The following is a 15,171-nucleotide window of genomic DNA, read 5'->3' on the forward strand; positions in this document are numbered from 1 at the left end:
TCTCTCTCTCTCTCTCTCTCTTACACACACACACATGCACACACACACACTGTCATTCATTAATTTACCAATCAGCCTTCTCACCATTAGAGTACTCATCAAAATCTTTCAGATGTATGGGTTTCACACACACAGTTTCCTTCCCCTTTTATGCCTGAATTCTTACTCATATCTGAAGCTACGTCTCCAAAGTTACTTCCTTGTGAAATCTGCCTGATCCTCCTGTCCAAATCGACCATTTTATCTTCTGTGCTTTTCTGGCACTTTGGACCCTCTCTGTGGCATCTGTGTTTCATAACACTCTTTGTGTGATTATTGGTTTGCATTTGTTTCCCCCATTAAATTGTATCGCAAGGATGCCTTCGTCAATCCCGCGGTGCCGCCAGCCCTCCCAGTGCCTAGCTTGGCACTCAATGCGCACTTGCTCCATCGGTACGTGCTCTGAAGGAAATAAGTAAGAGGCTGAGACAGAATAACGAGGAGGAATTGGGTTCAGGTGGGGTGGTCAGGAGGGGTGTCTGAGGAAATGACATTTAGGCTGAGATCCAAAAGCAGAAAAGGGGCCAAAACTGGAGAGGAGTGGAGGGCAGAGTATCCCAGGAGAAAATAACACAGGCAAATTACTTTTAAAAGTCAAATCTATTAAAATGGAATGAATTATACTTGCCCACATTGCAGGTAAGGATTATTTAAGTAAGAATTAAGAAAAGCCTCTCTTGGTTCCATTTCTCTTTCACTTTGGGCCTGCTTGGGTATTGTCAGAAGCTCCCAACCCCCTTCCCCACACTGGCCCTTCAATTCTGCTCATCTAGTTAATATTTGGGAAGGGGAAGGTGGAGGAAATCGGAGCCATCTAACTCAGCCTGGGCCCCTTCCACAAACCTAGTCAGGTACCCACTGATGCCATAACCCCTGTACCAGTGAGCATTCAGGTGGGTCAGCGGTGGCCCCATCATTGACCCTGAGCCCTCCATGACATCCTCAGCTCTCTCCCTAGCCCATGTGGCCTTGCTCTTATGGTATCTCTTGCCCTACTGGCTCCTCTGATGTCATTTCATCATGACTCAAATCCATGAGAAGTGGGATGTGATGGGCCCAGCTCATCTTTCATATCAGGCCTAGGGGTCCCCTGGCGCTGGCATGGTCACAGATTGCCTGACTTTGGGTAGGTAGCAAATTCCTGGCCCCATCAGCCATGGGTCCTAGGGTCCAAACAAGTCCTTCCTTCTCAAGAAATGGAGGATGTGTTAAGATTTCTAAAGTTTAGCCTACCATGGGCACCACCTCTGAGCATTTAGCATGATGTTCTACATATATGAATAGCAAGAGGGAGAATGATGGAATTATTTCCAACCCAGTTCTGCTCTTGATCAGGCCAATGGCCTTATATTTCTTGCTTTGATAACTGTTTCATCTGTGTTACTCTAGTTTCTCCTAGTAATAGATAAACTTCTTCAGCTAAGAACATGCTCTTACATTTATTTGTTTTTCCACATAATAACTAATTCATTACCTGACAGGAGAGGAATACATTTTGTAGCTTATCAACTGATTGGCGAACGTACCTGGGAAGTCCTCAGTATAAGAACATTCCTCGGCTCCCTCAACCCTGTCCTTGGCTTCTCCAAAACCCAAATCATGTATGAGTACCAGGGTACAACCTACATTTAAACACCTGAGAAAAAGAGGGAGGTTGGCAAGAAGAAAGGAAGAAAAGTTTTCTTAGCCAGTACCTACTCTGTCCCAGGTACATCACTGGATGTTTTAGGAGCAGCATTTTATTTAGTCCTCACAGGAAAAAAGAGAGGGAGGTATTAATCTATTTCAGTGGCTTAGTCATGAGGTCATTAATTTCAGGATGAATGCTAGACACTGGGAATCATGTAGCTAATAAATCCATTTTACAGAGAAGGAAATTAAAGCTTAGAGAGGTTTTGACTTGTCAAAGTCAGGCAGCTACCAAATGATGGAGCTAGGATTATAGACCCAGGTTTTTGTCTCCAAAGCCTGTCTGTGTTTTGCACATACAGTCATGTGCCACATAACAACATTTTGGTCAATGATAGACTGCATATCCAACAGTGGCCTCATAAGATTATAATACCAGGATTGTAATACCATATTTTTATTGTACCTTTTCTATGTTGGAGGTTTAGATACATAGAAACTTATCATTTTGTTACAACTGCCTACAGTGTTTAGCAGTGACATGCTGCACAACTTTGTAGCCTAGGAGCAATTGGCTATACCATATAGCCTAGGTGTGTAGTAGACTGTACCATATAGGTTTGCATAAGTACATTCTGTGATATTTGTACAACAAAGAAATTGCCTAATGATACATTTCTTAGTCCCCGTCATTAAGCGGCATATACCTGTACCCTAACATAGTGCATCCTGAAAAATAGGGAGGGTCTAACTTCTATTCTGCCATCAGAAATTACTTAAATTTTATTCTGCCTACACCTTGTTGTCCTTGAGAAAATTTTTGTGATTAGAATTGTAAACAAAGTAGGCGGCTTATTATGTGACTTTAGACAGTTTATCTCAGTGTCACTTTCTAAAAATGAGTGGATCCTACTAAATGGGAAAATTCATTTGTTTGAAAAATAGTCATAAAGGACCTCTCTGTGTCAGACCCGTACTAGACACCAGAGGCAGAGTGGGACACAAGACGAAGTCCTGCCCTCTGGAGTTTCCTGCTACTCGTGAAGGCAGACTAAGCTACCCACCTACCTACCTACTAACCAACTGGCCAATAGCCATTCTGAGTTGTAGTAAGTGCTCTGAAGGAAATAATTAAGGGGCTGTACCAGAGAATAACAAGGAGGGATTGGGTTTACATGGCACGGTCGGGGAGAGTCTCTGAGGAAGTGACACTTAAGCCGAGATCCAAAAGCAGAAAAGGGGCCAAAGCAGGAGGCGAGTGAAAGGCAGAGAATTCTAGGAGAGAACATGTGCAAAGATCTGAGGTAGGAAACACCTGTGTGTTTGCGAAACCCAAGGAAGGCAGGAGTGGCCAGCAGAGCCAGCAAGGGCCAGAGTGTGGGGAGATGAGGCTGAAAAACAGGAAGGTGAGATTGGGCACAGCAAGAGGTGAACCCAAATGGAAAAGGTGCCAGTGGAGGGCTGGAGTCCTTTTGAATGCAACAATCAATACAAAAGCTAAAAATGATGATTTGCTCATCCCATATATAATATAAAACCAATGTGTTAATTTATTTTATTCTCAGAAAATCAATCTAATTTTACCAGGTTTTGTGTTTTTTAATTGATTCTGGGCTCTCCATGCATCTAACCTTTGGTCCAGAAATTTTGTAATGGCTTTTAGAGAGAAGCATTAATGTTTTTTTTTTGTTTTTTTTTGAGACAGAGTCTCACTGTGTTGCCCAGGCTAGAGTGCCATGGCGTCATCCTCGCTCACAGCAACCTCAAACTCCTGGGTTCAAGCGATCCTCCTGCCTCAGCCTCCCGAGTAGCTGGGACTGCAGGCAAGTGCCACCATGCCCGGCTAATTTTTTCTATATATTTTTAGTTGTCCAATTAATTTCTTTCTAATTTTAGTAGAGACGGGGTCTCCCTCTTGCTCAGGCTGGTTTCGAACTCCTGAGCTCAAACAATCTGCCCGCCTTGGGTCCCAGAGAGCTAGGATTACAGTCGTGAGCCACCGCGCCTGGCCAGCATTAATGTTTTGACTCTACATTTTAGTTCCCTAACCTCTGGCTTTTAATATACAAAAACATAGGCACTAAATTACAAAAAAAACAAATTGTTTCTGCTGATGATCTAGGTTCCTTCTGTTATACAAATTATTTGCAGTAGTGTTTAAGGGCATGAATACTTGGAGCCAAGCTCCCTGGGTTCAAATCCTAAGCTCTTTAAGTTGGACAGCTGTTTAAACTCCCTGTGTCTCAGTTTCTTCATCTTTACAATGAACATAATAATATGGCACCTAATTCTAAGGTGGTTATAAGAATTAAATGAATTAATATTAAATATTTGTAAAGCCCTTGCAGCACTGTCTGACATCTAGGAAGCATGTTCTGTTTATTTCTAAAGAAAATAAAATGTGAATAAATATTTCTAAGTTATCCTATTTGAAGAAACTGCCCTGTTGTCAGGAACTTCTGAAGGTTACACAACTGTGTAAAATTTGAGGGAAGATCTTAATTTTTCTCCTAAGTTTACTCTTTTTCTAAGATTATCAGAAACACCATTATTGATCTATTTTTTGAGGCTTCTTTAAGAATATATCAATTGCATATTTGGAAGATTTAGCACAGAGATACATTTCTAAGTGCTTGAGGGATGAAGCAATGCAGCTGTGATCATCTGGAATAGAGAAACACAGTGGCACAACCTCCCAGACAGAAAATCCCTTGCCTTGGCAGTTTTCTGCAAAAATCGGGTTAATCACTCAACCAGAACATTTCAATAATCAGAATGCCCCATTCCCTGCAAGCAGGTTAACTAACGTGCTATTGAATTATATTTTCTGGAGCAGCCAGATGAAACTGGCAGGCTGAGAATGGCATGCAGCATACGAGGATTTATTTGTATATACAAAACAGATTTGTGTTCCTTTCAGACTTGCTGTAAGCTTAGGAACTGCTAAATCAGAGTTCTGGGAGTAACTCCAAACCCAGACAATTTCTCAGAAATGGCTGGATCTGCCGCTGTACTAACCTCCAGATGGGAATTCCACATGTCATTTTCTTCAGACTTTGTGTTCAAATCGTGGCCTTGGAGGTGAGGCTGTCTTTAAGGCCGAAACAATTGAAATTTTTCATTATAATATGAGGAGAAAAAAAAAATCTAACCAAGGGGTGAATGGGAAGAGCAGTAAACTAAAATCATTCCAGATTAAGCACTTTCATTAGTCTTTTAATATGTAAATCTTATAGACAACACTGCCCAATAGAACTTTTTGTGATGGTGGAAATGCTCTGTAACTGCACTATACAACATGGTAGCCACGAGCCATGTGAGCTGTTGAGCACTTAAACTGTAGTTAGTGCAACTGAGTGGCTACAGTTTTAATTTTGACACTGGTGGCTAGTGGCAATTGAACAGTACATTTATAGACAGTAAATGGAATTAAAAATGTATACTGTTTTGTTTTTAGATATTCTATCATACTATACAACATGTGACAAATTTGGAGCAACGGAACTGTGGTTCTGAGATGGAAGTATTATGTATGTTTTATGAAAGCAGTGAGATTTTTACATATTAGAATTCAATTCTTAAAGATAATAGCAGAGAGAAAAAAATATCAGTATGTTCATGGGGGATACAGTACATTTTAAATATTATTTCATATATGCATCCGTATTTGGCTATGAATGGCTCAGACGTATGTTCACAGAGATGATCAACTTGAAAACTTCCAAGAGTAGAAAGGAAATGTACCAAGTTCAATTTCCAAGTTCGTCAGAAGATTTATAGATACAAATTCTGTTTCAGCCTGAGTATTAAGGTATCCATTCACATTGACTCAATATGACTTATCTGAAAAGAAATGTCAGTGTTCTACTGAACTACTAAATAAATAAGCACTAAAATAACCATGCTAGTGAGGGACTGTGATTTATATGCATACTCCTTCCAAAGAGGTCTTTTAAAAACATTGTTTCATCAATTCTGACAACATTCCTGAGTGGTAGCTGGCAAATGCAATTATCCTCATTTTCCAGAGACAGGAGAAGAAATTAATGGCATGCCAGTGTCAATCAATGAGACAGAGCTATCACTGGGAATTGGATATATGTACATGGGCAAACTAAATTTGTGCTTTCCAGAGGAACACCAGGCTAACATAACCATTTTAAGCAAGATTTAGGAGTGTTTAAGAGAAGCAGGAACTAAGAAGTAGACTTTTGTTATTTTTCAATTGCCGATTCCTTTGGAAAATAGAAGTGGTTAACAAAATAACGTGTTCAATCATCTTCAATGTTTTATTCATTAAAAAGTTAACAAGTCTCTTCTTGTTGTGAAGAACTTGAAGATATACGACAGAGAAACTGATTCCACGAAGGTTATAGTCAAAGAAAGGACAGGTGCTGTATAGCCGTAGTATAAGGAACTAGGATAAGCTATAGTTCAGTTTTCAAGGACAGAGAGTCTATCTACCTGGCATGGACATGCAGAACTATTTTCTTTTGCCTGTCCTGGGGGCAGTGCGCCAGGCTTCCCCAAGCCACAGAGGAAACTGGCAGCTTCTTGGAGTTTCAGTTATAGTTGGTAGTAAGTCATTTTAAAAATTCAAAATATTAAAATAAATGCAGATGTATTAAAATGTGAAACTAAAAGTTTGTATCCATTTTTCATACAAATAGGAGACTCCAAAGTGAACTTGGCTCAGGAAAGGCAGCTCTGGGACACACCTAGAGATAGCTCAAGGGTGTGCATTTCCTTTCCTCTGCCTTAAGTTACACTTTGGTTGAGAAGCACCAGAGTGAGAGAAAGAAGAATAGACTCCAAATACTTAATAAAAATATACCATGTACTTACTAATTAGATGACCTTGGTCTATTTATTTAACCTGTCTGAGCCTCAGTTTTCTCATTTATGCTATGTGCATAAAAATGCCTACTTCCTAGGGTTGCTTTTGAGGATTAAATGTAATAAAAAATTTAAAGGGCTATGCTTGGTACCCAGCACTACTTTTTAAGAAGTGTTCAATAGGTCTGAATATAAATGAAAGAAAAGGCTGAAGCAATGGTTTGAGGAAAGGAGGCGCAAGGCTCACTCGGGGAATGGAAATAGACAATGTAGGGATCCTGAGGGATGCAGGAGAAGGTAAGGCCCAGCAGGTGAGGGTACCACCCAGACTGCGAGGCTCTCTCAACTCCACTGGAAATGGATTTAAACTATATTTATTCAAACATGAAGAAAAGCTGAGACATTTTCCGCAAGCAAGATGAAACAATAAAATATCTATTGGGAGTATAAATTTGTATCACCTCCAAGAAGGGTAATTTGGCAATAGCTATCAAAATGTTAACTGTCTATACCATTTGATTCAGCAATATCTCATGTGAGAATTTATCCTGCAGATACATTTACCTATGTTTGGAATGATATTAGTACAAAAGTACTTTTTTTTATTTCAGCATATTATGGGGGTATAGATGTTTAGGTTACGTATGTTGCCCTTTCTCCCCCTCCCCTCCCAAATCAAAGCTTCAAGCATGTCCGTCCCCCAGATGGTGCACATTGCACTCATTATGTATGCATATACCCATCCCCTCCTCCCAGTACAAAAGTATTTATTGCAGATAAAAGAATGGAAAAAACAAAGCATTGAGGATGATTGAACCAGGGACTGGCTAAATAAATTGTGTTATAATCCATAAAATAGAATACTATGTAACTGTTAGAAAAGCTGAGGAAACTGCCTATGAACTGAGATGACAGTGTTCTAAAATTTATTGGCAAGTCGAAAGTGCAAGGTGCAGAACAGCATGTCTGGCATATGTAACAGAAACTTCTACAGGCTCACTACACCCATTTCCTTTTTGTCCTGGCTAGACATGTAGACTACGTTTCCTTGTAGTCAGGTGGGACCATGTAACTAAGTTCTGGCCAATTGAATATTGACAGAAATGATATATATCACTTCCAAGCTCAGTCCCTAAAAATCCCCCAGATTTTCCATGCTTTCTGTTTTCTTTCCTTTGTCAGCTCACGCAGAGGATCCAGCCAGGGTCCCCAAATCCATAGTGCCTAGCAGAGCCACTGCATTAAAGGAAATTGGCCCCTGGAGAAGACCCCAGTTCCCCTATCACTGACCCAAAAAGCCACACTAGACTGAGACATGAGCAGAAATAAACTTTTATTATGTTAAGTCACTGAGATTTGGGGGACGGTATTTCATTAAAGCATTTGGCCTATTCCAGGACTTGTGTACCAAAAAAAATGGGTATAAAATATTTACCTGTGTATATATAGAAAGTAACTATTGGCTGCTTCTTGGAAAGCTGGGAGGAAAACTTGGTGGCAGGAAGGAGGGGGGTTGGAAGAAGAATTTCCTGTGTGTACCTGGAATGTGGCTGGGAAGTGACCTGTTCTGCCCTGGTTTCATGTCTATAAATACAGAGATGACCACTGCTTACAGCAGTGTATTGTATATTTTTTCCCACAAATAGAAAATGATAATGGTGAGTCAATGAGGATAAACTGGGAGGAAATTAGGATTCTGAGGAAGCTTTTCATGGCTGAAGAGGACAAGCCTGGGGCTCAGACCATCCTTGGCCCAAGGATGAAAAGATCAGCATCTCATGGCACACCTGTAAGCCATCAGGATGCCTGATGGGGAGCTCTGGGCAGGATTTAACACCCCTGGCCCTGGTCCCAACTTCACTCACTCCTCTCCAGAGCTTAGAGAGTGACTAGTCTGACGGATCCTCTCTTCATGTTGGAACGAGCCTGTTTGCCGAGTGGACCCCTACTCCCTTCCTTCCTGCCCTAAGCTTTACAAGAGCAGAGCCCAGCAGGGAGGCCCAGGCTGTCCAGCTGAGTCTGTCTGGCAGAATAAGTCTTTCTAATTCTGGAGTAAAAGATGAGTGAACTGGTCCCACGACCAAGCCTCATTTTTTCACATAGCTTTTGACCTCCATCTGTCTGACTCCTGTATCTATTTCTCTATTAGTTACAAAATCAGGTGGACAAAAGAGATGATATTGAATGAACCCTTCAAGATTCCAACATACTCTTTTGTATCTTTTGAACATTAGGCCATGTGAATGTGTTACTTATTAAAAAAATAGACTAAAGTCTTTCTTCTTCTTCTTTTTTTTTTTTTTTAAGGAGATGTTTGTGTAGATTAGTTTGCAGGGACCTGAAGATTGGCCTGGATGCAGGGGTTTCACTGTCAGGCTGCAGTTACCAGAATGGGCACAGGGTAATGACCGTGTGGACGAAGGTGGCTGTGACAGAATGGAAAGCAAGAAATGAATCCAGGAGACGTCCATTCACTCAATAAGTATTTACTTACAATAAGCCAGACATATGGCAGGCAAGATTAGCAGGGTTTGTGGGTCAAATCAACAGGTAAAAAGGACCCCAAAAGGAACCTATGTTTCTGCACCTGGGTGAGTGACCCAGAGAATATGGTTGGTGAGGGGTCAGAAAGACTGAGGGTGCACTGAGCCTTCTGCTCTCTAAGGCTGAGTAGGTGTCTGTGGGCCTCTTGTAAATGTGTGCCTGGTGGAAAGATTGGGGCTGGGAGAAATGACCTAGGGTCACCAGCATGGGAGAAATGAGCTCATGAGTATAGGTGGGATCTCTGGGGAGTGAGTGCCACAGAGAAGAGAAGAGGACCAGGGACGGAATGCTGGGAAAGGGAAACAGTGTCACGACCAGCAGGAGAGACGGAGAAGGAACAGTGGAGAGTGGAGGAGAATGAAGCCCAGGACCACGGAAAGCCAGGAGGAGTGAAGTGTTGGAAGGAGCTGCTGCTCCCTGACACAGGGCTGCCAGGTTTAGCAAATACAAACCCCAGATACCCAGGGAAATTGGAACTTTAGATAAACAACAATCACTTTTTTCAGAATAATTTCATGGTATTGCATTTGGGACATAGTTTTTTCCAATTATTCATTATGTATTTGAAATTCAGTAAATACAGAGAAAGGTAAGAATGTAAACCCCCACAATGAACAAAACTGTGTTTTTGTACCTGGCTGACTGAGACAATGGCTGGGGAGGAGCTGACTCCACCTACCCTACCCAACGTCAGCTACTGGAAAAGGGAGTTTGAGGACCAAGGAGAAATCCTTTGGGTTTCATAATTAGGGAGTGGTTGTTGATTCTGCACTGACTTACACCAAGAAGTCAAGCACAGGGGGTTAAGGGAAAAGCGGGTGACGAGAAAGTGGGAGCTGTGTGCTCCAGGCTCCTTGCTGGGGAAGTTGAGCGGTGGCTCTTTCAGGAACCTGACAAATGGCTCTTGGAGGAAAAGGAGGAACAAAGCAAGGAGGAAATAAAAGGACAAAAGGCACAAAAGGGAAGAAAGGAGGCAGGAGAGGGGATCAGAGCATAGAGCAGTGAGGGCAAAAATAATTAAGATGTGCTAAGGAAGTTAAGAGAATTAAAGTGATAAAACAGCAAAAAATAACAAATTAATGTTTTAAAAAATGGGGAGAAATCTTAAGACATTCAAATCTGTGGACTAGCCAAATTCAGGGATAGTTATTCATAGTAAAAAGCATTCTTCCATTTCTCCAGGTGTTGGCTACAGAGCCTGGAAGGCACTTTTCAGAGAAATGGGCTGTATTAATACTTCCTGAAGGCTGATGTTTAAGAAACACCTAGTGCCCGAAACAACTAGGCCGTTAGAGGCAGAAGCTGCCTTAGAGGCCACCTCGTCTGGTGGAAGAGCGGTGGTAACGGGAAGTGGCTTCAGCTTCCCAGACTGCTTTGACTCCTGCCCTGGCGCTATCCTCCCATTTCAGCCCACGCAGTTTTAATTTCACCTATTTTATGTACTGTGAAGTCATATTAGACCATCTTTGAATGGACGGTTTTTTTGCTAAAAAAACAAAATGTTTGAAACCCTATTCTAATACCATCTCCCAGAGAGAAAAAGTGATATGTGTAAGGTCTGGGTCACTCAGAAGCAGCACTGAGATTGGAAATCCTAAACCAGGGACATTTCTCTTTTATTATATTTATGTTCTTAATTTTGCCACAAACAAGTTTTAAATGATGTGTCAGAGTTGAAGTCCCTCCCTCCACTTCTCCCCAGAAATAACTGATGCCCTGAAGTTAGTGTCTTTTCCTTCCATGATTGTATTCTTATACTTCATATGTGTGTACCCACAAATAATAATTAACATTATTTGTTTACACTGAAATTTTTTCATAAATATCCTTTTGTATCTTGCCTTTTACATTTAACATTGCTTTTGAGACTTATTAATATAAATGTGGATCTTGTCCATTCACTTAAACTGCTATGTAATATTTTATTGGATAAATATATCATGATTTGGTTTTTTCCTTTCTCATGTTAATAAGTTGTTTCCTAATTTTTGCCATTACTAAAAATGCTGCAATGGATATTCTTGTACTTAAGTCTTTGTGTATATGTGAATGTTTCTCCAGAAGTGGACCTGCTGGGTAATAAGGTATGTAAGTTGTCAAATTAAAGTGTTTATACCAATTTACACTCGTACAATATAGTATAAGAATTATAGTATAAAGTATAATACTTTTTATACTATAAAGTATAAAAATTACTGGAGGACTAACGTAAATCTCCCCAATTAGAATGTTTCATAGTATGAATGTTAATGGTTAATAATTGTGGATCACTGAAACATATGCATTTTGTATTGAAGTTCATGGGAACAGAAATAAATCACAGAGAAATAGTGATAAGAAAACAATGCAGAGAAAAAATAAGTAATCATTTGAGAAATTGTAAGAAATAATATCATAAAACTATGATTACTTCTTAAAGTAATTAAAATTCTAGAAGTTAGAAATATACTATTGTGAACATTATACATGCAAAAAAGACAGATAAAAACACTGTTATTTCATTGGAGGTAAGTAGTGTCTATGACTCTGAACAAAATTAAGTGGCAAAAGGAATAAATCTGGAGGCATCACATTACCAGACTTCAAAATATACTACAAGGCTATAGCAATCAAAACAGCATGGTGCTGGCACGAGAACAGAGACATAGACCAATGGATCAGAACAGAGAACTCAGGTATAAAACCATCCTCATATAGCCATCTGATCTTTGACAAAACAGACAAAAACATACACTGGGGAAAATAATCCCTATTCAATAAATGGTGCTGGGAAAATTGGATAGCCACGCGCAGAAGAATGAAACAGGATCCATATCTCTCACCATGCACAAAAATTAATTCAAGATGGATAAATGACTTAAATTTAAGGCATTAAATCATAGGAATTCTATAAGAAAATGTTGGAAAAACTCTTATATTCATCGGCCTAGGCAAAGAATTTATGAAGAAGACCCCAATGGCAATCACAGCAACAACAAAAATAAATAAACCGGACTTGATTCAATTAAAAAGCTTCTGTATAGCCAAGGAAATAATCAAGAGCAAATAGACAACGTACAGAATGGGAGAAAATATTCACAAGCTATATATCTGATAAAAGGCTAATAACCAGAATCTACAAAGAACTCAAGCAAATCAGTAAGAAAAAAATCAAACGGCCCCATCAAAATTGGGCAAAAGATATAAACAGAAGTTTTCCAAAGAAGATAGACAAATGGACAATAAACATATGAAAAAATACTCAACATCACTAATCATCAGGGAAATGCAAATTAAAACCACAATGAGATATCACCTTACCCCTGTTAGAATGGCTTTTATTAAAAAGTCCAAAAATAATAGATGCTGGTGTGGATGCAGAGAGAAAGGAATGCTTATACTCTGTTGGTGTGGCTGCAAATTAGTACAACCTCTATGGAAAACAGTATGGCTATACCTCAAAGAACTATTAAATAAAACTAGACCTACCATTTGATCCAGCAATCTCACTACTGGGTATTTATCCAAAGGAAAAGAAATCATTTTATCAAAAAAACACCTGCATTTGCATGTTTATTGCATCACAGTTCACAATTGCAAAGATGTGAAATCAACCCAAGTGCCCATGAATTCATAAGTGGATTAACAAAATATGGTATATGTATACCATGGAATACTACTTAGCCATGAGGAAGGGTGACTTAATGCCTTTTGCAACAATTTGGATGGAACTGGAGACCATTATCCTAAGTGAAGTATCTAAAGAATGGAAAAACAAACATCAAAAATACTCACTATTAAATTGGAGCTAACCGATGAGCACATATACGCATAGAGGGAAGTAAAACTCAGTGGAAATCAAGCAGTGGGAAGGTGGGAGGAGGGGATGAGCGAAAACCTACCTAATGGGTATAATGAACACTATCTGGGTGACAGGCACACTTATAGCCATGACTCAAGCATTATAAAAGTAATATATGTAACCAAAAATATTTGTACCCCTGAAATAGAAAAAAAATATGAATTAAAAAAATTAAGTGGCAAATTAAGATCAAAACAATTATATAATTCTAAATATTTAATTTGACAGCATGGAGTTATGTAAAGAACATTGAACACAGAGTCAGAAGGCCTTGTCTTAATCCCAATTCTGCTACAAATCACTCTCGATCAAGTCACTTAGTTTTCAGAACCTCAGATTCCTCCTCTGCAGCATGGGTGGTACCTGTTTGTTTCATGGAATAATGATGAGATTGAATGGACAACAAAATAGAAAAGGCCTTTGTAAATAACAAACTACCATAGAGAAGGAAATGCACTATCATTATTATAATTTGGGCAGGACTGAAGTTCAGGATCTGTCTTCATCATTTATAACCTGGTACATTAACCATTTGCCAATTAATTATAGTAGTAATTAACAATAAAAATAACTGATATTGCCATAAGGCTGTTAGAGTTTTACATTTTCCTTCATATATAATATCTCAGTTTTTTTCTTTGCAACGGTGCTTTGAGTTAAGTATTATGAACACCTCATTTTTACAGAGGTGGAACCAAGGCTCAGAGAGTTAAGTGACTTGCCCAAAGTCACATACTTTGTAACTATTGTAGCAAGGCCTGAACTCAAACTATAGCTTCTAATTGCAAGTCTATTGCATAGCAATGATGATAACAAGACTAACAGTTAATACACTTTGAGCACTTACTATGAGCCAGGTACTAGTCTAAATGCTTTGCATGTATTTTTTCATTTGTAATTCACAACGGCCCTACAAAGTAGTTAGGAATATCCCATTTACAAATGGGAAAATTGAAGCACAGAACAGTTAATTATCTTACCCAAGATCACACAGCTGATATGTGGCATTTCAACCAAGTTACATGGCTCCAAGGACTGGCCTCTTAACTAAAATATCCCATCTGTCACCCCATGGGTGGGTTCAGGTCACCCATTTGACTGCTGAATTTGTTTTTATTGGCTACAAGTACATAAAGGACATCCAGGTTTTCCAGATCATTGCCATGGCACCAAATCACCAATGGCTAGAGAGTGTCCTATGTTTTATATAAGATTATTCATGCATTAACTCACCTCTGTTATCTCTGTGACTCTCTTCTAAGATGGCCATACATCCTGGGATGAATAGAACAGTTCTAGGTAAAGCCTGTTGTCTTGGCCTATTTATAGAACCCCCCAACACACATTGCAGAATCCCAGTTTATAGAACAAATGATATGTCTTCCTACTCCCGATCCTAGATGCCCAGACTCCTGGCCGTTTAAGTGACTGCACACTTGGATTGGTGGCTGCTGCTCCCTTGAGGGCCTGCCCTTCATGTGTTGGTTGCCCTACCACTGCTCACTAGCTGTGGTATTGACACAACAGTGCAACTCCACTCTAAGACTGAGATGATGTCAGCAGGAGAAAAGAAAATGACAGGTGGGTGTGAAAAGGGCCTGGTCCTCCATCTCACCAAGAGCTTTTCATTCCTCAGGACCCAGGCATCAAACACAACTGAAACCCTGTGCATCAAGAGTGATTTCTTTTTCCCCAGTCTGGAATTGATCTTAACCTTGGCTAATCTTTATATTACACGCAAATAAACTGCGCTATCACCTCACAATGTTCAGGAGCAGCTGACTCCCACAGAGTTTCTTTCTTTGCCTTACAATTTTTTGGAGTTTGCATTATCTTTATCAGGCCCTAGCTTTGAAGCATGTGTGCAGCTTCCCCATCACAAGACCCCACCAGGGAGCAACTGGACTGGAGACGCTGGGCGGGAAAGGGCTGAGTCAGCAAGGACCACAGTCTCAACAGGCATGCTTGAGGGGGTTGGGGTGAGCAGGAGGCGAGTGTGCTGAAATCAGCAGAAAGTATGATTTAAAATTAAAGTGATGCATTTTTTAAGTGGTGTATTCACCTGAAAAGGTGGTGCAATAAAAAACAACACCAAACCTTCTCCGTCCTGCTCATCTCAGACTTCGTACTGAGAAGTGGAAATCCTTGCCCATCAAGGGCAGATGTTACGGGAGGGGAAAAGGAAGCAGACTAATATTTACAGCTTGTTTAACATTACATATAACTTTTCTCTTTAGTTCTGAAAAACAACTCTCTAAAGTAGGTTTCACTGATCCCTGTTT

At 39.9% G+C, this 15,171-nt stretch overlaps 1 protein-coding gene across 1 annotated transcript in view; it reads right to left on the minus strand.

Moving 5' to 3' along the window:
- SLC9A9 (solute carrier family 9, subfamily A (NHE9, cation proton antiporter 9), member 9) overlaps positions 1-15,171 on the minus strand; it is a 652,487-nt gene that overhangs the window by 592,293 nt on the left and 45,023 nt on the right. The window lies entirely within an intron of this gene.

This window comes from Propithecus coquereli, unplaced genomic scaffold, assembly GCF_000956105.1.
Source record: "Propithecus coquereli isolate 6110/MARCELLA unplaced genomic scaffold, Pcoq_1.0 Scaffold268, whole genome shotgun sequence".
In the NCBI taxonomy this organism is placed as follows: Eukaryota; Metazoa; Chordata; class Mammalia; order Primates; family Indriidae; genus Propithecus; species Propithecus coquereli.